The sequence below is a fragment of the Colobus angolensis genome, unplaced genomic scaffold (assembly GCF_000951035.1).
Source record: "Colobus angolensis palliatus isolate OR3802 unplaced genomic scaffold, Cang.pa_1.0 Scaffold196, whole genome shotgun sequence".
Lineage (NCBI taxonomy): Eukaryota > Metazoa > Chordata > Mammalia > Primates > Cercopithecidae > Colobus > Colobus angolensis.
Window position 1 is genome coordinate 6,993,560 of NW_012115110.1, and position 7,812 is coordinate 7,001,371.

At 43.4% G+C, this 7,812-nt stretch overlaps 1 protein-coding gene and 1 long non-coding RNA gene across 2 annotated transcripts in view; one reads left to right on the top strand and one right to left on the bottom strand.

The window, feature by feature from the left end:
* LOC105510968 overlaps window positions 1-1,970 on the top strand; it is a 5,909-nt gene extending 3,939 nt beyond the window's left edge. Inside the window, exon 3 of the long non-coding RNA XR_001001645.1 lies at window positions 458-1,970. This is a non-coding gene — a long non-coding RNA (uncharacterized LOC105510968). The remainder of the gene's footprint in view (window positions 1-457) is intronic.
* Window positions 1-7,812, bottom strand: part of SEMA5A (sema domain, seven thrombospondin repeats (type 1 and type 1-like), transmembrane domain (TM) and short cytoplasmic domain, (semaphorin) 5A) — a 539,042-nt gene that overhangs the window by 505,859 nt on the left and 25,371 nt on the right. The window lies entirely within an intron of this gene.

Below are 7,812 nucleotides of genomic sequence, written 5' to 3' on the forward strand. Positions count from 1 at the left end.
GCACACCACATGCACACCACATGCACACCACACACACCACACACACACCGCATACACCACGCACACACCACACACACCACACGCACCACACATGCACCACACACACCACACGTACACTGCACACACCATGCACACCACATACACCACACACACACCACGCACACCACACACACACACCACATGCACACCTGCCACCCATGAAGAGCAGGAGTTTTGCCCATCACATGGAGAACTGGGAACCTACACATGGCAGGGATTTCGTAGCACCGTTGGAAGCAGCACTAAGCATCTCTAGAAAAAGAGATTTCTCTTATTTACCATTTCCACACTCTCTCACACTGAGCTACCTATATACTCAGCTGTGCAGGTTATAGTGACCACTGGACACATTTTTAAAACTCAGAAAAGTGTCTTCACTTTAGCATGAACAAGAGAATCCTTTGTCATCCCACCCAAGGGAACTAGTGTGAAGAGAGGTGATGTTTTGTGTGGAGAAAGGGGTCAACCATTTACAAGGAGTGAGCCATTCCCTAAGACGTTGCTTCATCAAAGCATCTTGGAACCCCAGAAGAGGGAAGAGTATCAAACTGCCTCTGTGCAAGAAGCCTGGCTCCCCTCCCCGTGCAACTGGAAGACCAATGAGAGTCAAAAAAGTAGTGACCATGGGCCATCCTGGAGCCACACGGGGGCAGCATCTTCTGGGACACAGGGGAAGCACTGAGAGGCATTTAGGAACCAGGGATCCATGGTCATTCTTAGTTAAATAACATGCCCATTATTTACATCCTATCCCAATGGTGGCAAAACAAGACCACTGAGCTGCAAAGGATCTCTACATTCTACCAAATCCTGGTATTCTCACATGGGCTTCTTCAAAAGTACAGAAGGTTGTCAATGTGAACACAGTGCACTTCATGGCTATCATACCAATCCCTGAGTGTTTACATTCTTCTCAGTGACATTAACACAGGCACCTCCATGTCAAGGAAGTACGATCTGTTCTTTTCAAAATAAAACATGTCCAGTCTGCAGTGGGTGGGAGCAAGCCCACCTTGTGGCCGCTATGGAACTACCAAAACCCCAACAGAGAAACCAATTCTGTGAAGCCTATGGGGAATGCCACATTGCTTCTAAATAAAGAACCATACATTAAGTTTAAATTTCGTGTGGCCTGTTCAGTAAATGTCTATGCAGAAGGAAAAGGAAATTGACTCCAAGGATTTCAGTTGCTCTGAAAGTGTGTGTGGCATCAATACTCGCTTCTCTAAGTGGGATCCTAGAACCCGTGGCATCAGTATCATCTGGAAACAGAAATGCAGACTCTCAGGTTCCACCCCAGCACCCCTGTACTAGGATCTGAATTTCCACAGAATCCCCAGGTTCTCTGTGCCTTTAGGTTGGAGAATCAGTAGAATAAACACCAAGAGTGCAAACAAGATCAAAAAAGTTACCTGTTGTAGTTCACTTTTTCAAATAATTGACTAAAATTAATTTTATAATTAATGAAGCTAGTGATGATTTGGAATCCCTTGACTAACAGAAGGGTTTTAATGTAATTAATCTGCAAAATGATCAGTTTTTGTGTATCACTAAACCTATAAAGTTTATAAAGATTATTTTCCTAGCTGGTTATGAAGAAAATACTGTCACAAAAGCATCTAAGGGCTGCGCCTTACCAATGAGCCGACTCCCTCCAATCTGCTTTCTTGTAATCATAGTGACTCAATTTCCAGACTTAGACAGAAAGAAAAAACACAGAAAACTAACATAGAGGATTGCTCTCCCTTCTGGTCACGGTTTATGGTAGCAACAGGTGGAAAAGGCCAACAGAAGCAGTGATTTGCCTCATCACATTAAAAAAAACATTTGCTTTCTCTTCCAAAAGCGTAAGTAGTAACTATGGAAACCAGACAAAAACGTTGAAAATGACTTGCAATTCACAAAGAGCAGAACAACTCTATTTCACCCACAAAAAAAAAAAAAAGAAAGAAAGAAAAGAAAAAACAACTATGAAAAAATCCACCGAAACCTTCCCCAGGAAGAGCTGGATCTGCAGAAGACATAATGTGAGTGCTTTGCTCAGGCACCATCATAAATTGTTTGATTTGCTATGGAATTGTTAAATTATGGTTTTACAAATGGGTTATTTAGCTGTAACTGCATTTAAATCTACAATTTTATGTATCCTGATGATAAAACGGGCCCTTAGCTGAGCCAGCTAATTCCTCAGGTAAAAGGCATATTCTTTTGGCAGTAAATTAACTTCAGAAGGTCAGTAGGTGGCCTATCACCAATTTTAGAGATTTAAGAAATGCATGTATTGTCGAAAATACTTAATTTACACCTAAGGAAGCTGAATGACTGATCTCAAAAATTCCAGCTATTATCTGTTTACTAAGTTGGTCCTCTGGATATCCTATTTAAAGGTTGATATAAATGTACACATTATTTATGGAGAGAAAATAAAGCAGGGAAACTTCACCCAATGATGCCAACCTACTCACTGCGCAGAAATTTCCATCCAATTCCACTGCCATAAGCAACTTCTCTGTGTGTTCTCCCATTTATCTGTGTGATGTTCCTGTATCCCTCCCCCACTTTCAGATCAAATGTTACTTCCTTTTCAGACGAGCTTGTGCTGCTTAATCTTAATGGAACCCCATAAGGAGAAAATGACCGCTTTATTTTAAAAAACAGAGGAGATGCTGACTCACAGCAGAAGGGAGTAAAGAACTTCCTTAAAAATATGAATCTCAGTGATACTTTTATAGCCCAGAATGACATGTTTATCTTTCACCTATTTTTTTTCATTCCATGCAAGAGCAGAACATATTTTTTTAAGCTTGATAAGCAAAGACTCATTTGGGGATACCTGCTACCTGAATTACCACTATCAGGGTTAAATTAATAACTATGGCATATTATAAAGCCATAAATATAATTTTGAGCTCCACTCTTCCCAGCGTATTTATGTGAGTTTTTGTCTCATTTTGTGTGTTTGTGTTGGGTTTTCTTCCTTTCTCTGTAAAACACAGAGCTGCTTAGCATCACTCTGTCATTGTATACTGATGGGAGTGTGGAAATAAATGCCAATATCATTTGCGGAGCCATCCTACTTGTGACTTTTTTTTAAGTGAGTATCCCACTTTCAACTAAAACCTAAAAAAGAATTCTAAAATCTTTTTCCCCAATTAAACGTTGGCACTCATGACACATTGTTGATGGATTGACCAAATTAAAAAAAAAAAATCTTAAGTTTAATACTGTTTTCTTCAGATGGCATTAACAGTGAAGTATGTCCCTAAACTTTCCATTGTTCAATGCTGGGTTGGCAAGCAAGAAAAATCTTTTTATCGCCAAAATGCAAAAACAATCTGAACTAGCTGCTGTGTCCATTCCAGCTTCGTTTTAATTTGGTGCTAATTCTCTAATTTGCTCATTTATTTTCTCTGGCCACGTAATTAATGCTGAAGGAAGTCTTTTACAGCTTGCCACTGAGCCCTCCATGTCTAAATTCCTTAGATATGTTTCCCGTCACCATGCATGTGCTGAGGCCAAGAACTAGAAAACCGTAACTACGAAGTATTACAAAATCCACACAATTAAGTGCTAAAACCAGCCTGGGCCAAAACCGCTCTGAGACCCAGCTCAGACCAACCCAGCCTGCCCTTTCAAGTCTGTACATCGGATCGCGGTCCAGTCCTTTCTCTTACATCATCAGCCTTCCTTTTTCCTTTTGCTATAATGGTATGTTTTCAATGAACTCTGATGCATTTCCCTGATTGAAAACTATTTTAATACTCCTAGACAGTGCGCTTCTGAAACATTGTCACAACACCTACAGTAACCACAAGTTTAGACCTGTGTAGAGCAAAGTGAAAAATGGAGTGTCATTGAACCCCACAATTCTTGAAATGTAAGTTTGTGGGAAAAGCCAAAGAGAGCCGAGTGAGATGGTTTCCAGCCATGGCACCTCAGGAAGGCCCCTCACCTGGCCTAGCAGCAGCCACTCCCACCCCCAAATTGTAACCTCAGAGGTACAGAACCGTTCTCTAAGTGCTGTGACCTTTCCTCCTACAAATCATTCATCCGTCCGACATTTCCTGAGCACCTACTCCAGGCCAGGCACTACTGTCAGGACTGGACATACAGTGAAGGAAGCAAAATCTCCACTCTCGTGGGGTCCGCACTCCACAGGAGGAGGTAAACCACCAAATACATGAGTAAACCTATGGAGGATGCTGGAGAAGAGAACAGAGGAGTGGGAATGGCGGGAATAGGGCGGGGAAGGAGTCATTGCAATGGAGTGAGGCGAATGTGAGCCTCTTGAAGGACAGGACACTGGGGCAGAGTCAGAGGGGCTTGGGGGGTGAGGGTGGGTAGGGGGAGGATGGGAGCTCAGAGCAGGGAGGTGGGAGAGCAGGCACTGCTCACCAGCGCCTGGGCCTATCTGAAGATGTGGGATTGGTCTGTTATTACATATTTTATACTGTCTCAGCCAGGTGATCAAAGTCAGCGGCATCACTGATAAGTCCTGTCCATAGCACTTGTCCTTGATACCATGATGATGGTGCTTTACTTCTGTGTTTCCCTCCAGAAAATCCTAGCTCCAGGCAAGTCATAAGAAAAACCTCAGACACGGCCAAACTGAGGACATTTAACAAACTACCTGATCAGTCCTGAAAACCGTCAAGGTCATCCAAAGCAAGGAAAGTCTAAGAAACTGTCACAGTCAAGAGAAGCCTAAGGAGACAGGACAGCTAAATGCAACGAAAGGTCCTGCACAGGATCCTGGCACAGACAATGGACATGAGGGAAAAAGTGGGCAAGTTAGAACAGAGCGTGGCCTTCAGTGAGTAATGATGCATCAGTATTGTGCATTAGCTGTGGCCAATGTACACACAAGTGCAAGGCGTTAGCAATAGGGTAACCTGGGCACAGAGTGCACAGGAACTCTCCGAACTGACTTCGCAACTTTTCTGTGCATCTAAGACTATCCTAGAAGGTTTTTAGGCCAGGCCCGGTGGCTCACGTCTGTAATCCCAGCACTCTGGGAGGCTGAGGCAGGCAGATCACTTGAGGTCAGGAGTTCGAGACCAGCCTGGCCAACATGGCGAAACCCTGTCTCTACTAAAAATACAAAAATTAGCCAGGCATGGTGGTGCAAGCTGCCTGTAACCCCAGCTGCTCAGGAAGCTGAGGCAGGAGAATCATTTGAACCCAGGAGGTGGAGGTTGCAGTGAGCAGAGATCACGCCACTGCATTCCAGCCTGGGCAACAGAGTGAGATACTGTCTTAAAAAAGTAAAAATTAAAAATAAAATAAAATGTCTTTAAAAGTTTATCTTGTTAAAAAAAAAAAGATTCAAATGTTCTCTGTCTAGAAATAACGATTCTAGAATAAAAACGGCAACAAACGAAAAAGGTGGATGTGAAACAACTGTACAGGTGAATGAGTCAGGATTTAACACCGCTTGGTCTATTCCTGCTGAGCGGTTTATGAAATCTACTGGAGCCCTCACAGGTGGCCATTCCATTTATTTGAAGCTCTGAATAGTTATGCTTTCCCTATTGGTCCCAGCTATTTCTTCCAGGGCCACACACTACAAGGAAAACCTTCTTTCCTGTCAGCAGTGCCTCAAGTCCTCGGAGAGAGCTTTTCTAATAAAGCATGCTCTCCCTGCAGCCGTGTTCTGAGCCTCCCTTCACCCCCATAAGCAGTGCCTGATCTGACTCCAAGGATGTGGCCTAGACACCTTCCAGGGAGGAGAGGTAGAGGGGACAGTACCTGCTCAGTTCAGGCTGCCTGTCACACCTGTCCTCAGGATCCTCCCTCCCTGTCTTTAGGGGTCCCGGGAGCTACTGAGAGGTTCCACCTAATTTCTGAGGTCAAAGACTGTCCTGGGCTCTGGAAGAGGGTCTCAGACAGCCTCTGTGTTGAATAGCCTTCGCCTGCATGGATTGAACTTAGCAGCTCTTTCTTCTTCCCTCCTCTGTTACCTCCACAGCCTGACACCATGGTGACACCCACAGATGACTCAAGAAAGGATGTTGACAACTTCCATGTAGAAAGGCAAGATCAGACTAATGTAATAAAAAATATCATATCTTGGAAGCAGTCAGCCTGCACATACGAGACAGAGAAAACGAGGGAGAGACAAAGGGCGCAAATGCAAATAAAAGGAGAGGTAGGAGGGGAATGGTGGCTCACACATGTAATCCCAGCACTTTGGGAGGCCAAGATGGGCAGATCACCTGAGGTCAGGAGTTCAAGAACAGCCTGGCCAACATGGTGAGACCCCACCCCCCCGCCACGATTTCTACAAAAAAAAAAAAAGAGTTTTGGTTAGTGTAGATTCCACTCAAACTTAGTCCTCAACTCCATGCATCATTAACCTTACGGATAAAAAATTATGGGATGGGATCCTGCAACAGTCTCATTCTGCCAACCTAGAATACTAAAAAGTTTAAAGTCATGTTCCTCTAAATGTTTTTCTCCTACACTCAAATCGTATTTTTGTAACAGCATCTAATATACTAAACTACATCATAGCCTAGCCTAGCCTATTCTAAGCATGCTCAAAACACTCCCAGGAGCCTACAGTTGCAAAAATCATTTGGCAACTCAGTCCACTGTAGAGTATTGGTCGTTTACCCTTGTGATCGAGTGGCTGACGGAGCTGTGACTGATGGCCACTGCCCAGCATGGTAAGAGAGTGTCCACCAGATATCACTAGCCTGAGAGAAGATCAAAAGTCAAAATTTAAAGTACAGCTCCTACTGAATGTATATCATGTTAGCACCATCATGAAGTCAAAAACTGTAAGTCCAACCATCTGAAGGCAGGGACCATCTCTAGTTCGTCATGCAACTGAACCTTAGAAACGCCTTTAAAAGTTAATATAGGGCAGCTTAATTTGACATTAAGAAATTTTCATTGAGAACCTTGAAATAAGTGTGAAAATGCATGTATAATATGGTTATGGCAATAGAGGACTTGGCAAAGAACTTGGGAGAGCGTGCAATGTTCCCAATTAATTTTAGACCCCCTAAGAATGACACAAACAGAAGAGCTTGCAGCTGCTAACAAACGATAGATATGTTCTGTCACACCCCGGCCAGTCCAAAGGGTAATGCAGCTAACCTGATAGTCCCCAGGAATAGCAGCTGTCAGGAAGGTGCTGCTACATGTCAGATCCAGCTCCTTAAGAGCAACTGATAAGAAAGAGATGAAGAAGAAAACAGCTTAATGCCAGTATGAAATCTGAAATTCACTTAATCATGGGATTTTAATTTCTTAACCTCGCCAAAAAATAGTATGCTAAGAACCCAGCTGTGTTCCCTGGGGCCAAGGTGGAGACCCACAGGACAGCTCACTTCTCCATCAACTGCCACCCATGTGGCACCTCATAAATCAAAGTGGGACAGGGACACTTTTATTAAATCATTTTCTCACCTGTGAATATATTTGACATTTGTGAAATCAGTACAAAAACAATCTCTTTTTATTGAAGCAAACATAGCCCAGGTACCATGTGTTTAATTCAATTTAATTGAACAAATTTACGGAACACCTACGGTATATAAAGCACTGTGCGAGCCACTGCTGAGTCCAGTGTGAACCCTGCCTTTACAGAGGTGTGCAGACATGCACACACACGTACACAGACACACTCACATGACACACATACTGCTGCACACGTATACAACACACACAGATACGCAAACACCATGCAACACATATATATATACACACACACCACACACACACCGCACACACCACGCACACACCACACACATCACACACACACCA